Below are 20,000 nucleotides of genomic sequence, written 5' to 3' on the forward strand. Positions count from 1 at the left end.
AATGAGTAGGTACTGTCAGGCGCCATCTGGAAACCCAATCCTCTCTCCCTGAGAGGGGTAGAAGTTCCCAGTAGCTGCTGGTCAATTATAGTGGATTATTTACCAAATTTTTTCGTCCCCCATGGACTCGTGAATCTGCTGTTATTTAGCCCTATTAATGCTTTTTTTTTCTTATAATGGGCCACAATAAGTTCTTGTCAAGTGAGAAAATAAGTCAGGTAATCGCTCTGCATAAGGTGGAAACTGTAACTGATGATATTGCTGATGTTGTGGGCGTTTAGTGAGCAAACTATGCAGCAGTGGGTATAAAAGTTCAAAGTTGGCTCACTAATGCCCACAACATTAGCAATATCCTTAGTTGCAGTTTTCATTTTATTCAGAGCGATTATCTGACTTATTTTCTCACTTGACAAGAGCTTGTTGCAGCTCATTATAAGAAAAAAAAGCACTAAATAGGGCCTAAATAACAGCAAACTCACGAGTCAACGTGGACGAAAAAATTTGGTAAATAATCCATTATAATTGAATGGCAGCTATTGGGAACTTCTACCCCTCTCAGGGAGAGAGGAGTGGGTTGCCAGATGTAGCCTGACAGTGCCTACTCATTCTTCCAGTACATCATCTTCAGAGGGAGGTTCGCATATTCGGAAAAATACGTAGGCGCCGCCCACCCAACCCACCAAGACTGTATATATATTTTTACAGATTGTGTTTCTCTGGAAGCATGCATGGGGGTTTTTCTGAGTGTTTACTGCCAGAAAGGCCAAAAGAGAACACCAAGCTGTAAACAAAATAAAGGTGCAAGTGAAGAACTTACCTTATTGTTCCAATCTGATAAAAGAATAGAAGGTCGCCATGGTAATGAGTCAGTGGTTACGTTACAATGAATTTATTTACACATGACACAATCAAATGAGGCTGGAACTGAGGATCCAGCAGGCAATCAAACTTAATGAAAATGAACATTACGGTGACATGAATGGCACGTCTCAAATTGGAAAGCGTGATAAGGCTTGTAATAATTTCCATAATTAGCTTTTAATTAGAAATTCAAATTATTTTGGCTGGCTAGGAGGGAGGAATGGAAATACGTGAAAGGTCCCCCCTTTGAAAAGGCATTCATACCCTTTCGGGCATGAAGGTCTTGGCTGAATAGCTATTCATCCCGACTAGTTAGCTACCGTCCCTACATGAATTGTGCTTCTGCACTGCAATAGCTAAATGGACCTACCTCATTGCTAAGAGGGGTACTGGGTTAGCTAACTTACTACAACAGGTCTAACCTATCTAAGGGTATAGACACTTCTACTAACTGTCTCTAACAACAGGAGAACTCTACTCCTAGGCAAATGCACATAGTAAATATTTAACCTAACCTACTATCCTAAGACTCTGGCACTGAACGAGTTGGTACTGACTAATGGCCCGCAATGAATTATGAGTTATGCAATGCTTTATGATTAATACATGCAACAAATTTAAACATGAGTAACCTAAGGGTTAATCACATTATACAATTAAGGAAGGTATCAGCTTGAGTCTGGAATGGTTTTGAACGAGGTTAGTTGGAAAAGGGTTAGTATGATACAAATGCCTAAGATGTTAGGAGTTAATTTTACTGGGGCAGAGATCATGCAGGATACCTCCTTTGGGCAGGTGCCAGGATCACTCTTGAGATGGAAGCGGCACTGTGCCAACTGGGCATGCAGCCCCTTTGTTAAGCCAACCTACGCACCAAGCAGCCCTTGAATTGCCCCATGACTTGCTTTGAAACCAATCTAATTCAATTCAGTGATCAGTACTCAGATATTCCCTCCATAGTGTAAATTAAGGGCCAATTAATTTAAGTAACTCTATAATGCATAGGTTCATGTGAGAGAAATTATTTGTGCTAGATCGCTAACCCTGGCTTCTTTTCCATGAGTTCAATCACGCTCTGCTCAGTCAAACCCCCACCTGTGAATCAGATCCTTAAAGAATACTGCCATCTCTGAAACCAAGTAAGGGTGGATAGCATTTCTCCAGTTGCACACAAAGCTAATTATGGAAATTATTACAAGCCTTATCACGCTTTCCAATTTGAGACGTGCCATTCATGTCACCGTAATGTTCATTTTCATTAAGTTTGATTGCCTGCTGAATCCTCAGTTCCAGCCTCATTTGATTGCATCATGTGTAAATAAATTCATTGTAACGTAACCATTGACTCATTACTATGGCGACCTTCTATCCACCACACATTATCGAGAGGGCTATTAACAAAGCGAATAAAATATACTATAGAGGTCCCACTCACAACAGACAAATAGATTTCAACAACAAAATAAAGCTTCCGTTACGAAAAAAACATCCAAAAAGCCACCGAACAACTCAGGTCTGACAATCCCTTCATTTTCCATTATCCCAAATCCATCGGGAGTTTGCTCATTAACGTATACTTAAATAACAAAGGGAAGAAGCCGGAGTTTACAAGATACCGTGTAGCAATTGTAATGACATTTACGTAGGCGAGACAGGTAGATCACTCTCTCCAAAGAATAACAGAGCACAAAAGATCAGTACGTTACAGACGGAGAGTTCGGGATTTTCCTACATATCAGAAATACAGGACATGTCATAAACTGGAGTGGGGCGGAGTTGGTTTTCAAAAGTAGCTGTCCGTACAAAAGAAAGATGCTGGAATCTGCTATCGTCAATCAAACCAACAATATGAACCTGTCAGGAGCACATTGGAAATCTGACGTCATCGACGCCCTAATCCTAAGACCGCTACTGAAGAAGATGGCCCAAGAAAGGCGACCTCCAGATCCGTCGCCAAACGGGAGCTAATGAGGCCAAAAACCACTAGGAATTGGTCCTTCTCCTCCTTCTTAGAAACGGTCACTTCATACCATCGGAGACTTAACGCCACACCTTTATGTTTTGTATATATATGATACCCTTGTAAAAATTTCATCTGTCCATATTCTACCAGTGAACAGGGCACAGAAGCAAGTGCCTGAAATATATGGTTTCAACGTTTAAATAGTGTTTTTATGGGCCTTCTTATATTCATATTACACTGTAGTATTACAGGAAAAGACATTCATATATATATATATATATATATATATATATATATATATATATATATATATATATATATATATATATTATATATATATATATATATATATACACATACACACACACATACAGACGACCCTCATTAAGCTGAACATTGGATAAGACGGGCACGATTCAAAGTAAAAAATAAGGCCTAAGAAGTTTCATTTCTATAAATATTTATTATTCCTTTTCGTTCTCTGTAATGGCCCTCCTTACAAAATTATTCATGTTTGATTATAAAGGTAAATTGACAGTGCACAACACCCTAATTGTTGAGTAAAAAACCACAAAAATGTAAATGATAGGCTGTATTTTTCCAAAATACAAACAAGGATAAAACCGAGTAGCATTCGACTGTTTGCACAACGGTCTTCTACAGCCAACTGAATAAGAATACTTGTTTATCTTAAGAAGGCTAATTGAAAAGAATTTTTGTGACAGTCTTTTCAATTTGTCTTTTCAAGATAAACAAGTATTTTTATTCAGTTGGCTGAAGATGACCGTTGTGTGAATGGTCGAATGGCCCCAGTTTTATCCTTTTTTTGTTTTTGGAAAAATACAGTCTATCATTTACATTATTGTGGCTTTTTACTCATTATTTCCGATCACAATAGTGTGATGCACCACAGACCCTAATTGTTATCAGATAAGACTGACACCGAAGAGGGTCAGCCGATTTAAAATATATAACGTTTGTCCATGATTTAAGACAGTTACTGTTCCTCCTCGCAGTTAGGGAAGAAAAATGGTAGAGGGAGCACGCATCGGCTACCACCAAAATCAAGAGTAAAACTCTTTACCTAGGCTACACCACTGTGTTTTTTTTTTTTTTTTTTGCGGATATTTCTATCTGTGCTGTATTCAGACTAAGTTTTTCATCATGTCGTCAAGGGGTACTGATAGTACTACTCCTCAGAGAAAGAAGGTGACATTATCTGTGAACCAGAAACTTGAAATGATTAAAAAGCTAGAGGCTGGTGCATCAGTTTCGAAAATGTGGATGGAGTATCGAGTGAAAAAACAAACTGTTTCGGACATACGCAATGCAAAAGATAAACTCGTAGCTTTTTCTCTGAAATATAATGTGGATGCTAGTTCTAAAGCATCATCTGTTGGTGGAAGGAAGCGTATGCGAGTTGTAAAGGATACAAGTATTGAGGAAGCTGTGACAAAGTGGCTTATGCAACAAAAATCATGTGGTAACAATGTCCGTGATGTGTAAATTCAAAGTGCTGCGAACAAGTTAGCAAAACATATAGAAATTGATAACTTTGTGGGTAGTGATGGGTGGTTATGGCGATTTAGAAATCGCCACGGGTTAGGCAATAAGGTTACAATAGGCAGAAGCTTAATGAGTTGATTAAGAGTGAACTGCTAAATTCCCAAATTTACAATGCAGACGAGACAGGATTGTTTTGGCGGTCGCTACCAAGGAATACTCAGGCTTTTAAAGATGAGAGCTCAACACCTGGCCGTAAAATAAGCAAAGAATGTTTCTCGGGGTTGTGCTGTCTAAATGCAGATGGTTTGCACTGTTTGAAGCGTGTGGTGGTGGGCAAGTCCGCTCGCCCACTAGTTTTGAAAGACTACATGAACTTCTCCCAGTGCATTACTACAGCTCCAAGAAGGCATGGTTCACCATGGCAATCTTCAGTGACTGGTTCATCACCCATTTCATACCAGCAGTACGTAAACACCAGGAAGATGTTCTCAAACTGCCAGCTGACGAGGTGAAGGCATTGCTCATCTGTTACCTTCCTGATACAACCCATGGATCAGGGGGTAATTATATCTAGCAAGAGGTTATATCAACGCAGATATTTAGATAAGGTGCTTGTGGTCCTGGAAGAGGATGATGATCTTACTCACAACACATGAGGGGAGAGAACAGCCGCTAACATAAAAAATTACAACCTCAAATCAGCTATATTCAATGTTGCAGCTGCATGGAAAACCATGAAAACAAACACCTAGCCAACGCTTGGAAAAAACTTCTGTATGATCATGAGATAGAATGCGATTTTGAAGGGTTTGAGGCCAAGGACTTTCTTTGTATTCTTCACAGGTCGGGCCAAACAGATGTGACTGAAGATGATGTACAGACCTGATTAGAAGACACAGAGGGTGACCCTGGATATCAGAAGAACAGATAGCTGATGACGTAATTGCTGGTGACAGCAGAGATGATAGTGATGATGATGATGGTGACGAAACATTACCCATGAAACCCAAGCTCTCTGTTGTACGTGAATCACTTGATAATCTCATCAACTACATTGATTTGTCTACAGAAAGTGAGACCCAACAATATTATCAACATTTTAGAGCCGTCAGGGAAATAATCATCCGAAAACAACACCAGCCTCAAAAACAGCTAAAAATCGATTCGTTCTTCACGCCAATTTGCCGTGACAATGATGATGTCAACAACCCTCAGCCCTCTATAAGTGTGTTTCAAAAATCAGCCTCTTCGCAGTCTGTGGAGCATTACAGCTCTACCAACTCAGAATAAGTTACGTATGATCTCTACCCTCCCCCCGTCACCTCAAGCTCATCCGTCATCTACCAAAAGTAAATAAAAAACTTTAATTTATATTATTATACATTCCTGTATTTATACTGTACATACTCAACTAAAATGCTTTTATACTAAAATGCTTTTAATTTGTAACTGATTTAATTTGCACACAGTACGTGTTTACATGTCAAATGAGAGAGAGAGAGAGAGAGAGAGAGAGAGAGAGAGAGAGAGAGAGAGAGAGAGAGAGAAATTGCTAGTTACCATTATGGAGCTTAATTCTATCATCATTTTTATCATCTTTTATATTTCATTAATTAAAGATATAGTAGTACCTCGTATAGTCGACGTATTTTTAAGAATATCACTCGTCCATGCCCACATCACCCCGCCACCCCAGCCTAACTCCCTCCCACTTTCTCGATGTTACTCATACGGCTGGTAGCGCTGTCTTTACCGTGAGCGGGACTCCTCTGCCCATCTCCGGATGGGTGGAGGGTGGTTTCTTCCCTCTGGGATCTACTCCTCCCGGGGATGAGTGAGGTAGAGCATAGAGAGAGAGAGAGAGAGAGAATTACTTTGTGTTGTGATAAAGAGAACGCTTTCAAAAGTGTGCTGATACTACAGTTATACAATAATAAGTACCAATTTACAGGTTCTAGAGCCTCCTTTAGTTACTGAATTAACGACCTTTCGATGTTATAAGTGTGGAGTCAAACACTAACTGATATCGATAGATCTTATTAGTGTCAAGCCAAACAGCAACTGATATCAAGAGTCTGAATTAGGCATCTACATTTGCAGTTGGATTCTATCATTTTTATTATGTTTTACTCTTCATTTTTCATCTTTTACTATGAGGTTTAATTCAAATGTTTCTACATTAGTTTATTATTCATAATCTTAATAAAAATAAAGTACAGTATAATAATAAATATTTAAAGTGCAGTATGTATATATATATATATATATATATATATATATATATGTATATATATATATATATATATATATATATATATATATATATATATATATATATATATTTTGAGTATTGCTGGTTACAGAACTATTGGCTAAGATGGACACTCTGGCCCCTATTAGTCCGTCTTAACGAGGGTCGACTGTGTGTGTGTATATATATATATATATATATATATATATATATATATATATATATATATATATATATATATATATATAGTCATAAACTGGTGGCTTTGTTGGGGAGAGAATTGAAACAATTTTTAATTCGGTACTGCCAAAGAACCAAGTGAGCCCAGATTATGAACAAAGGAAAAGTTATTTGAAAACTTACCTTAGATTTCCCTGGATGTACACTTAAATGATTAAGGTCGCCATTTGGAATTAGACTTCTTTTACAATTTAAAGGGGTTTATTTACAGAGATTAAGCAATTAAGCAAGGAGACAAAACAGAATGCAAAATGGTAACCAATGGGCAGGCTCATTAGTTATATACAGTGAGCAATAATGCAGTAATTGGCAAGCAAGCAAGCTAATTAAGAAGGGGCCAATGTACAGTACAATTATCCTGTTATAATAATAATTTGGTTAGGCCAAGATTACATTAAATTGTCTCAGTTAATTATGCTGCGAAGGATGGAACTCCAGGATGGGGAAAATAATTCATATAAAATTCGGCGGGCCACAATGGACTTCAGTAATTGGACTGCGACCAGGAATGGTTCAGAATTTGAATGGCAGTCAGGCTTATCGGACACAGTTTGCAATGGAGCAGATGATATCTCCCCTATAAGAGAGGTTCTGGATTAGAACGGCTGCAGACACTGAGAGAAAATGCACGTTTAAATAAGCCCAGCAGATAATGATAAGGAATCACATAATCACAGTCTTTTATTAATGCACTGCACGTTTAAATAAAGCAAAAACCAACACTTGTATTACCCTAATTTGCCCTTAAGTTGCACTGGGGAAGGGATAACTGGATATTTATCTGGATCTTTTCAGAAATTATGGGGCGAGATACGGGAGGACAGCAGGACTCTTAACAAAGGAAAATTGCTTTGTGGAGGAAGGGGATGGGAAATTTAGGGGCTGGAGAAGGGAAAGGGCTGGCTTACTGACTATTTGCAATGTATGAACCTGGACTAATAAACTGTGGGCGCCTACAATCGATCGGCCGTTCATCTTTCTGAAACAGCTGGGCGTGCACTCAGGCCAATGAGAAAGCTTCTGACCTCTTTCTCATCTTGCCAGGCCCTCATCTTGGGTCGACATTTCCTGCAAACAAGTCAGGCAACCAGCAACGAAAACAGAGGAAAGTGTCCTTAGATGTTAAGTACTTAAAGATTAAGGTCCTACCTGGCCACTAGCCCTAATAAGCCCCTTAACCTTCCCAAACACTAACTACTCCCAAATCACACGATGGGGGTGAGAAGGGGGGTTCCATTGTTCCCCTGATCGAATGATATAGGGGGGAGGGAGGCCTATTCACTACCTACTGTCGCTAACAGCTTCGATCTGGTTCAAACTCTGTGTTTTTTTCTGTCGTCGCCCGCCAATTCCTTCGACCCCACAGTCAAAGGAACAACAAACTGTATTTCAAAATTAAATATCCGCTGGGGTCTACATGAGGGAGGGATATCCTTGATAGGTCCCCCCTTTGGAAAGGCCTTCACACCCTTTCGGGTGTGAGGGTCTAAGCTAATTCCTCCCGAATGACAGCCCGTGACCCTACATAAGGTGGATTGTGGCACTGCAACATCTAAAGGAACCTACCTAACTGCTAAGAGGGGTTCTGAATTGGCTAATTTACAGGCCTGACCTACCTAAGGGTATAGATACAGCTTCTAACTGGCTATGATGACAGGAGAAATCTACGCCTAGACAAATGCACACGGTAAACACCTAACCTAACCTACTATCCCCACGACTCTGGCACTGAACGAGCAGGCACTAACAAATGGCACGCACTGAATTAGGATCGGCACTACGCTTTACGATTAACACGCAACACATGGACGCATAAATACCTGAAGGGTATTTCACAATGAATGATTAACCCTTAAACGCCGACTGGACGTATCGTAAGTCGACTAAAATTGTCTGTCGGGTGACGAGTGGACGTACTGTACGTCGACTACAAAAAATTTCAACCTTTGGTCAACTTTGACTCGACCGAAATGGTCGAAAAATGCAATTGTAACCTAAAAATCTTACATTATAGTAATATTCAATCATGTACCTTCATTTTGCAACAAATTGGAAGTCTCTAGCACAATATTTCGATTTATGGTGAATTTTTGAAAAACTTTTCCTTACATCCAAACAATGGTAACTCTGCGAAAATTTCAGAAATTCTTTCATAATTTTGTCGTAATTTTTGCACCGTTTTATATTAGCTGTTACATAAAGTTTTATATACGAAAATGTGCGCAATTTCATGTAAAATACAACAAAAAACAACCCATGGTTGTAGCTTTTATCAGTTTTGAAATATTTTCATATAAATCACGATGTGCCAAAATTTCAACCTTCGGTCAACTTTGACTCGACCGAAATGGTCGAAAAACGCAATTGTAAGCTAAAACTCTTACACTCTAGGAACATTCAATAATTTATCTTCATTTTGCAACAAATTGGAAGTTTCTAGCACAATATTTCGATTTATGGTGAATTTTTGAAAAAAAAATTTTCCTTACGTCCGCGTGCGGTAACTCGGCCGAACACTCCAAAATTCTTTCGTCACTTTGTCGTAATGTTTGCACCGTTTTATATTAGTCGTTACATAAAGTTTTGTATATGAAAATGTGTGCAATTTCATGTAGAATACAACAAAAAATAACCCATGGTTGTAGCTTTTATCAGTTTTGAAATATTTTCATATAAATCACGATAAGTGCCAAAATTTCAACCTTTGGTCAACTTTGACTCGACCGAAATGGTCGAAAAACGCAATTGTAAGCTAAAACTCTTACATTCTAGTAATATTCAATCATTTACCTTCATTTTGCAACAAATTGGAAGTCTCTAGCACAATATTTCGATTTATGGTGAATTTTTGAAAAAAACTTTTCCTTACGTCCACGCGGTAACTCTGCCGAACATCTCAGAAATTCTTTCGTCACTTTGTCGTAATGTTTGCACAGTTTTATATTAGTCGTTACATAAAGTTTTATATATGAAAATGTGCGTGTTTGCACCGTTTTATATTAGTCGTTACATAAAGTTTTATATATGAAAATGTGCGCAATTTCATGTAGAATACAACAAAAAATAACTCATGGTTGTAGCTTTTATCAGTTTTGAAATATTTTCATATAAGTCTCGATAAATAGAAAAAATTCGACCTTCTGTCAGCTTTAACTCGACCGAAATGGTGGAAACTTTAACTCGACCGAAATGGTCAAAAACTGCAATTGTAAGCTAAAACACTTACAGTCTAGTAATATTCAATCAATTACCTTCATTTTGCAACAAACGCGAAGTCTCTAGCACAATATTTCAATTTATGGTGAATTTTTGAAAAAAATTTTTTTGTTGCTTTGATCGTTTTACAATTTGTTATATACCAAAATCATCGCAATTTAGTGTACAATACAAAGAAAAAAAATAACTCATTAGCTTTAACCGTTTTGCTCACAGCGTGATTTGTATACAATTATATATGAAATTTTTTTTTTGCACTCATATATTTCAATATTTATATATGATAATGATATTTTTTTCATTTCTGATGGTTGCATACTACTCTTCAGGCAATGACAAAAAAAGGAGCCAAAAATGAACTCTTAATCTTAAAAACTAAGTGTGCTGTGATTTTTTGAAAAAAACTGTTTTTCCGCTTCGGCGCTAACTCCCGAACGCCGCCAGCATACGGCAGACACTTTTGTAAATTGAGGCTCGGTGTTTAAGGGTTAAGTAATGTATCAGTTTGATTAGTTGGAAAAGGGTTAGTAGTACAAAGGCCTATGTGGTTAATGGTTAGTGCTACAGGATCAGAGGTCACACAGGCTACTTTCTCTGGGCAGGTGCCAGGATCGCTCTGAGATGGAAGTGGCACTGTGCCAACGGGGCACCAGTTCCAAGAGGGCTTATGGCTCTGACTCGCTAAGTGGATTTCTTCCGCCCCTTCTTCTTCTTCGGGGGCCTCCAGGGTCTGGCTAGGCCATTCCTAGGGGGCGATGAGGATACTGACTCTGGAGAACTGCCAGGAGTGCCATCAGGAGCAGGATCAGGGGCAGCCTCAGGGGCTACAGGCTGGTCTCCTACTTTGGCTGCTGCAACAACTGTCGTGGGAAGAGAATCAGTGTCTGCGTCCTGGCCGGACAGTTCCTGGTTGACCAGAAAAGAGGTGATGTCCAGGTCTGCCAGAGGGTCGTCCTCAGCAGGTGGAAGAGTGTGGGAAGAAGAAATGTCAGGGGTCGGAGGTTCGCACTGCACAATGATCATGGTTGTGAGGTTTGGTGGATCTCCCGTAGGAGGATCTGGGTCATGTTCTGGATCTGGCACTGGCACTAACTCAGGGCCAGTCACGGGAAGTATGCTTGGCGGGGAGCTTCCAGCCAAGATAGGCGGAGCTTGGCACTGACCAGTGCTCGCAAGTGGCACTGGCAGCGAATTGGTGTCAGACAAAGCTGAAGGGGAACCCGTGGGATCAAGTCCCCTCGGTGCCCTGGGCGTGGTTTGGGACAGCGATTCCTGTCTTGATGAGAGGGCTGGGCCTCTCGGCTCGGGTGAGTTGGCCACTGTGGCTAGCCTACTGGGGCACTTTGACCATCTCTCGGAGTGCTCTCTTACGTTGCAGGTCCGGCAGTGGTAGTTTGCGAGATCCCTTTGTGATGAGGGAGTAATTCTTTGGTGACTGTCCGGCCGCGAGATATGTGGACTAGGCCTGGAATGTGGATTTGGGGTACTATGCACTGTTGCTCTTATGCGAATGGAAGGTTCGGCTGACAGTGGCACAGCTGTCACAAAGGCTGTGTCCCGCTCCGAAGAGGTTGCTGCGGATGTGCTGGCGGAAGCAGTCAGGCAACAGAGTGGTGTGGGGGTAGGACATCCCCAGAGGATGTCTCGTCCAAGCAGGAACTCCACTCCGTGCCGAATTCGCTTGACAACGCCAAGACGGTGAATTTGGTCTCTCCAAGGGGTGATCACCCTGAGCTCAACTGTGGGACGGTCAGGGACTGTTCGTCCACCCAGGTCACGGTCCACTTGGTGTGCTCCTCTACCTTGGCACTGGCTGGCACTTGGGCCCGATCGATCAAGCTAATATCTGAGCCAGTGTCGGCAGTAGTTTGCAGGTGCACTGGTGGGCTGGAACCATCCAGAGAAGCCACTGAGACAGACTGTGTCCAGACCCTCTCAGGGTGAGTTCTCTCGGAGGCTCAGCTAAGGAGGCGGTGGCACTGATCATGTTGACGTGCCTGGGCGCGACTACATGTTTTGGGCATGCAGGATACCTTGAAGAAGAATGTCTGAAGCTCCACAGTCTCGGTAGGGGCCTCTGTGATAGGTTGATCTCCCGGCAGTGACGGTGTGCTGGGAAGATGGGGTGGAATTAGGCGGAGAGGAAGACTGACGGTTGTTGGTAGGCTGCCGAGGGTTGTTGCCCTGCTGATTGCTATCTTTATAGCGGCAATCTGCTTCGGCATGGCCATACTTTTTACAGATGGGGCACGGAGGTTTGTTAGGCGGGCCGTTCCATGAGCGATTGAGGCCCGAGAGGTGTCCGGGTGGCACTATTTTGCACAACAAGGTGCTGTGGGAGGGATTGTATGTCTCCCAGGCATCAGCTAAACGGCAGGCTTCCTTGAAAGTGGCTGGCTGCTTATCACTAAGATACACAGCCAGAGGCCCAGGCACACACTGGAAGAGGTCCTCCAGTTTGGTCCAGTTGAAAAAATCCTCAAAGGTGTCGCACCACATAGACTTGAACCAGCGGGTCCCAGCTTGGGTCTTGTGACAGGCCCATTCTGTCCAGGACCAGCTGATGTTCTTAGCCATACCTCGGAATCGTTGTCTCCACCTCTCAGGGGTTATTTCATACGCCTTAGCGATGGCCTCACGGACGGCAGCCTTGTCCCCTCGTTGATCTCTTTCCAGGGCTTGGTGGGCAGCCTTAGCCTTCCCGTCCAGGTGCTTGGTAAGCAGTAAGGCCCTCTCAGCCAGGCTGACGTCATAGGTCTCGAAGAGGAATTTGATCTCTTCGAGCCATTGTTCCGGCTCATCTTCAGTCCATTTTCCCACAAGGTTATTGACTGTCGACAGAGAGGTATGTAGTGCAGATGGAGTGGGGCCAGAGGCTTGTTGTGCTGCTAAAGTGTCTGTGCTTTCCTTCTTGGTTCTCTCCAACTCGAGCTCCCTGTCTTTGAGGGCTAGTTCATGCTGTCTTCTCCTTTCTTCTTCTTCGCTTTCACGCTGTCTTTGCTCTTCTTCATACTTTCTCTTCTCAGCAATCTATTCCTTTACAAACTTTTGAAGGGCCGGGCCGGAAAGACCATCCTCCTTCCCTATATTCCTAAAATATTGGTGCTCCTCGGTTGACATGTTGCTGATGGGGAAGGGGTGCTGAGTGAGTTAACTGGGTGTTCCCGGAGGAAAAGGTTTTGTGACGATGAGGAAGTGTCCTTAGTTTATTGGCACTTCAGTGAGTGGCACCTTTAAATGAGGTGGCACTATGGATGAGTGTGCCGTGCAAAGGTCACACTACAGGAAAGCGTTACTGAAGGAAGTCTGAGTCCTTATGGGCAGATACGCTAGTAAATGGAGTGCTCCTGAAGGTATTCTTAGTCCTTAGTCCTTATAAGTGGAAACACTTAGAACATGGGAGTGCTCCAGAAGGCTCTGTGGTCCGTATGTGCGGAAACACTGGTTGTATGGCACTCTGTTTCTTCAATACAGTGTGGCGGAATTCACACCCACAAACAAAACAACAAACAACACTCACCCTGATCTTCGGTTGCTGGAGATGGATAAAGGTCACCGTAACAACCACAACCGCAAACACAACAAGGAAATACAAAAAAAAGAAACAGAACACACACACCACTAAACAGCACACCAACAAGAAAACCAACAACTCCCGGAAAAGCATACGACAAAACTGTCCCACACAAGAACCACTGTCCGGCACTAGCTCTGGCTAAAGACTCACTCCAAAACCGAAAAATCCTTCACATATTCCACAGACAGACAGCGCCATAAACAAACTAACGACCTCATCCCTCTTCCAACAACAGGAAGCACTCACTAACGACAATTACTTCTCTCTCTCTCTCTCTCTCTCTCTCTCTCTCTCTCTCTCTCTCTCTCTCTCTCTCTCTCTCTCTCTCTCTCACAAAACGTTGGGAAATGCTAAATACAAACAAATTTATTCATCCCTCTATAATTCTCCCCCTTTTAGCATTTCCCAACCAACACCTTTTTCACAAATGCATTCAAACCATGGATGCTCACTAGCAGGTCCTTTAGAACGCGTTCGCTGGCACGCAATCATTCTCTCAGACTCGCTCTCTCTTCCAGCAACATTCAGATTTACATTTTCTCCTCCATTCTCTCTCAGATTCACGCTATCTTCTTCACTATTACCCTCTCAAGTTTCATCCACAATCTCATCTATACCCTCTAACTCGTTCCCAGATACCTCCCCAATTCTTCAACTAACCCATCCCATTCGCTCATTGACCTTTCCAATTCTTGCAACGATTCATTCATGCTTTCAATCACTCGTCTATCACTGCTACGCTCTCTTACTCTTACACTTTCGCTCACCTCCAACCGTTCACTTACCCTACACGTTCAGTCAACTCAGTTATATCAAACCCGCATATGCTATACGTTCTATTCATACCATCCCATTCATCCGTATTACACGCTTTATCACTCATTTTCACTTTGGCACTCACACCCCTATCACACAACTTACGACCATTCAGTTTACTTACGTTCTTCCCTTTCTTACGTTTCCTACCATACTCTATCAAAACAAATTGCTGATCCTCATGCAACAACCCCTCACGCACATGCATCACACGCACTTGCATCCTGGAGGACCCACCCATTTGAACCCCCTTCACACTCAGTTCCCCGAATTCTTCACCCTCTTTCGTCTACATACACTTGATACTTGCCCTTCCATTCCACATTCGACACACTTCGCTCTCGGTTCTGAACACAGCATAATGCCCATTCTTACCACAGTTGCCCATTACATTCACTCGGATAGCCCTACAACCATTAGCAATATGACCCACCTGTCCGCACCTGCAGCATTTAACCCCTATCTTTATTTACACTCCCTTACCAAATGTCCCATCGAAACACGCTCCTAAAGCCCACCTACACTCATTCTTTGTATGTCCTTCCTTTCCACATCTAAAACACTTCGCTCGACTTCCACACTTGACCTTCCCCTTTCACACTACTATCCCTAACCCGTCCAACCCGTTGTTCCTTACAAACCCACCATTCATCCTCACACACCTCCACATTACGTGCTCTTACACTCCTATCTTCGCCATTCTCATTGGGCCCCTCAACACTGCATCCCTAAAGCTTCCACTCTGACTCTCTCATCTACCCCAGCCCTTACACTTACACTTCTGCACTCTTTTATAACCCTGTCAAGCTCATAATCTTCTACAACTTCCAAAATTTTCTCCCCAAGTCAACCTTTCATTCGTCCATCTTTTCTTCTCCTTCGCTTCAAGTTCAAATTCTCTAACTCCATCTGGCACTGTCCCTAACAACTTCCGTACTAACTCCTTACATTCATCTATCCCATCATCCCCAAACTTCTTCCTTGCCAACGTCTCCAGCCTACAAGCATACAGTGACAAGGTTTCCCCAGCTTTCATTCTTGCCTCATCAAATTCATTCTTCCTCTTATACTTAACACTCGCTTTCATACGCCTCGCTTGCTCAACTAGTCTAGCTTTCACCTTGTCATACTCAACATCTCCCACACTCATAATAACCCTATACATATCAAGCAAAAACCCAGTCAAATATTCTCCTAATTCTCGTGCCCACACTCTCTTACTTTCCCCATACTTATCCTGACAAAACCTTTCATACTCCCTAAAGAAATCATGCACATCCCTACTTCCATACTCACTATACCTTTCACACTGGGTACCTCCCTCACATACATAGCCTTTCTCACTTCTTTCTCACTTTCACTCTCACTTTCGCTACTTTCACTCTGTCCTTTCATACCCTCTTCCGAATACAAAGAGTCCACTTCACTTACATTCATCTTACTCATTACACTCTTCTTCCCCTCTTTTTATCCACTTTTATCCACTCACCTCCATCCACCTCACTATCACTACTGCCTTCACCCTCTCCCTTCTTTCCTGCCTTTCCCACTTCCTTACCCTTCTTACCAGTTTCCTTTCCCTTTCCCTTCTTCCCTTTTTCTTCCCTTTTTCTTCCCCTGACTTATCCTTACTTTCCCTCTGTTCCTTCCCTTGCTTTTCATTCCTCTTTTCCTTAACCTGCCTTTCATTCTCTCGTTTCTTACTTCCTATTTCCACATCACTTTCATCACTCACGCTTCCATTCACTTCTTCCTCCTTTTCTTTCTCTCTTGCCCCTTCACACGTTCCAGAGGACCTGCCTCCAACAGCCCCTTCTCCAAAAACACCCTTGAACATACCTTTCATCATTTCCTCCACACTTTTCATCATTCCTCCAACTTTTTATCCATCCTCTCTTCCATTCTCTCTTCTGACTCTTTCATCTCCCCTTTCATTTCTTCTTTTGCACTCCTTAGCATTCCCCCCATCTCCTCCAACTGACTCCTCAACTCCAAATTCTCACTCCTCAGCCTCCCATTCTCCTCCTCCAGCCTACCCTGGAGTTCCCTAGCCACCCGGAGTTCCTCTCTCAGTTTCTCTATCTCACTCATCCTGACCTCTAACTCTAACTCTACCCACCACAAACAATCCTAACAGCAATTATACAACAGCCCCACGTTGGGCGCCAAATTAATGTGGCGGAATTCACACCCACAAACAAAACAACAAACAACACTCACCCTGATCTTCGGTTGCTGGAGATGGATAAAGTCGCCGTAACAACCACAACCAACCGCAAACACAACAAGGAAATACAAAAAAAAGAAACAGAACACACACACCACTAAACAGCACACCAACAAGAAAACCAACAACTCCCGGAAAAGCATACGACAAAACTGTCCCACACAAGAACCACTGTCCGGCACTAGCTCTGGCTAAAGACTCACTCCAAAACCGAAAAATCCTTCACATATTCCACAGACAGACAGCGCCGTAAACAAACTAACGACCTCATCCCTCTTCCAACAACCGAAGCACTAACTAACGACAATTACACTCTCTCTCTCTCTCTCTCTCTCTCTCTCTCTCTCTCTCTCTCTCTCTCTCTCTCTCTCTCTCTCTCTCTCTCTCACACAAAACGTTGGGAAATGCTAAATACAAACAAATTTATTCATCCCTCTATAATTCTCCCCCTTTTAGCATTTCCCAACCAACACCTTTCACACTGCATTCAAATCGGCCTTACGCAACACCCATGGATGCTCACTAGCAGGTCCTTTAGAACACGTTCGCGGGCACGCAATCATTCTCTCAGACTCGCTCTCTCTTCCAGCAACATTCAGATTTACATTTTCTCCTCCATTCTCTCTCAGATTCACGCTATCTTCTTCACTATTACCACTCTCAATTTCATCCACAATCTCATCTATACCCTCTAACTCGTTCCCAGATACCTCCCCCAATTCTTCAACTAACCCATCACATTCGCTCATTGACCTTTCCAATTCTTGCAACGATTCATTCATGCTTTCAATCACTCGTCTATCACTGCTACGCTCTCTTGCTCTTACACTTTCGCTCACCTCCAACCGTTCACTTACCCTACACGTTCAGTCAACTCAGTTATATCAAACCCGCATATGCTATCGTTCTATTTATACCATCCCATTCATCTGCATTACACGCTTTATCACTCATTTTCACTTTGGCACTCACACCCCTATCACATAACTTACGACCATTCAGTTTACTTACGTTCTTCCCTTTCTTACGTTTCCTACCATACTCTACTAAAACAAATTGCTGATCCTCATGCAACAACCCCTCACGTACATGCATCACACGCACCGCTTGCATCCTGGAGGACCCAACCATTTGACCCCCTTCACACTCAGTTTCCCGAATTCGCTGTCACAGTCACCCTCTTTCGTCTACATATACTTGATACATGCCCTTCCATTCCACATTCGACACACTTCGCTCTCGGTTCTGAACACATTCTCGCATAATGCCCATTCTTACCACAGTTGCCACATATTACATTCACTGGTACCCCTACAACCATTAGCAATATGACCCACCTGTCCGCACCTGTAGCATTTAACCCCTATCTTTCGTGACACTCCCTTACCAAATGTCCCGATTGCCCACACCGAAACACGCTCCTAAAGCCCACCTACACTCATTCTTTGTATGTCCTTCCTTTCCACATCTAAAACACTTCGCTCGACTTCCACTCACCGACCTTCCCCTTTGTACACTACTATCCCTAACCCGTCCAACCCGTTGTTCCCTTACAAACCCACCATTCATCCTCACTGGCACCTCCGCATTACTTGCTCTTACACTCCTATCTATTACACTATCGGCCATTCTCATTGGGCCCCTCAACACTGCATCCCTAAAGCTTCCAAACTCTGGCACTCTCTCATCTACCCCAGCCCTTACACTTACACTTCTGCTCTCTTTTATAACCCTGTCAAGCTCATAATCTTCTACAACTTCCAAAATTTCTCCCCAAGTCAACCTTTCATTCGTCCATCTTTTCTTCTCCTTCCGCTTCAAGTTCACAAATTCTCTAACTCCATCTGGCACTGTCCCTAACAACTTCCGTACTAACTCCTTACATTCATCTATCCCATCATCCCCAAACTTCTTCCTTGCCAACGTCTCCAGCCTACAAGCATACAGTGACAAGGTTTCCCAGCTTTCATTCTTGCCTCATCAAATTCATTCTTCCTCTTATACTTAACACTCGCTTTCATACGCCTCGCTTGCTCAACCAGTCTAGCTTTCACCTTGTCATACTCAACATCTCCCACACTCATAATAACCATATACATATCAAGCAAAACCCAGTCAAATATTCTCCTAATTCTCGTGCCCACACTCTCTTACTTTCCCCATACTTATCCTGACAAAACCTTTCATACTCCCTAAAGAAATCATGCACATCCCTACTTCCATACTCACTATACCTTTCACACTGGGTACCTCCCTCACATACATAGCCTTTCTCACTTCTTTCTCACTTTCACTCTCACTTTCGCTACTTTCACTCTGTCCTTTCATACCCTCTTCCAAATACAAAGAGTCCACTTCGCACTTACATTCATCTTACTCATTACACTCTTCTTCCCCCTCTTTTTATCCACTTTTATCCACTCACCTCCATCCACCTCACTATCACTACTGCCTTCACCCTCTCCCTTCTTTCCTGCCTTTCCCACTTCCTTACCCTTCTTACCAGTTTCCTTTCCCTTTCCCTTCTTCCTTTTTTTCTTTTTCTTCCCTGACTTATCCTTACTTTCCTCTGTTCCTTCCCCTTGCTTTTCATTCCTCTTTTCCTTAACCTGCCTTTCATTCTCTCGTTTCTTACTTCCTATTTCCACATCACTTTCATCACTCACGCTTCCATTCACTTCTTCCTCCTTTTCTTTCTCTCTTGCCCCTTCACACGTTCCAGAGGACCTGCCTCCAACAGCCCCTTCTCCAAAAACACCCTTGAACATACCTTTCATCATTTCCTCCACACTTTTCATCATTCCCTCCAACTTTTTATCCATCCTCTCTTCCATTCTCTCTTCTGACTCTTTCATCTCCCCTTTCATTTCTTCTTTTGCACTCCTTAGCATTCCCCCCATCTCCTCCAACTGACTCCTCAACTCCAAATTCTCACTCCTCAGCCTCCCATTCTCCTCCTCCAGCCTACCCTGGAGTTCCCTAGCCACCCGGAGTTCCTCTCTCAGTTTCTCTATCTCACTCATCCTGACCTCTTACTCTAACTCTACCCACCACAAACAATCCTAACAGCAATTATACAACAGCCCACGTTGGGCGCCAAATTAATGTGGGGGAATTCACACCCACAATCAAAACAACAAACAACACTCACCCTGATCTTCGGTTGCTGGAGATGGATAAAGTCGCCGTAACAACCACAACCGCAAACAACCGCAAACACAACAAGGAAATACAAAAAAAAGAAACAGAACACACACACCACTAAACAGCACACCAACAAGAAAACCAACAACTCCCGGAAAAGCATACGACAAAACTGTCCCACACAAGAACCACTGTCCGG

General features: G+C 42.6%; 1 protein-coding gene and 1 long non-coding RNA gene across 3 annotated transcripts in view; one reads left to right on the forward strand and one right to left on the reverse strand.

Moving 5' to 3' along the window:
* Positions 1 to 20,000, forward strand: part of LOC136836489 (mitochondrial 2-oxodicarboxylate carrier-like) — a 237,119-nt gene that overhangs the window by 158,766 nt on the left and 58,353 nt on the right. The gene's annotated exons all lie outside the window — the stretch shown is intronic.
* Positions 15,897 to 19,508, reverse strand: LOC136836701 (uncharacterized). Its single transcript, XR_010852446.1, has 2 exons — positions 19,267 to 19,508; positions 15,897 to 16,226 (listed from the first exon to the last, which is right to left on the reverse strand). It is a non-coding gene; the product is annotated as an uncharacterized lncRNA (long non-coding RNA).

This window comes from Macrobrachium rosenbergii, chromosome 56 (assembly GCF_040412425.1).
Source record: "Macrobrachium rosenbergii isolate ZJJX-2024 chromosome 56, ASM4041242v1, whole genome shotgun sequence".
Taxonomy (NCBI): Eukaryota; Metazoa; Arthropoda; class Malacostraca; order Decapoda; family Palaemonidae; genus Macrobrachium; species Macrobrachium rosenbergii.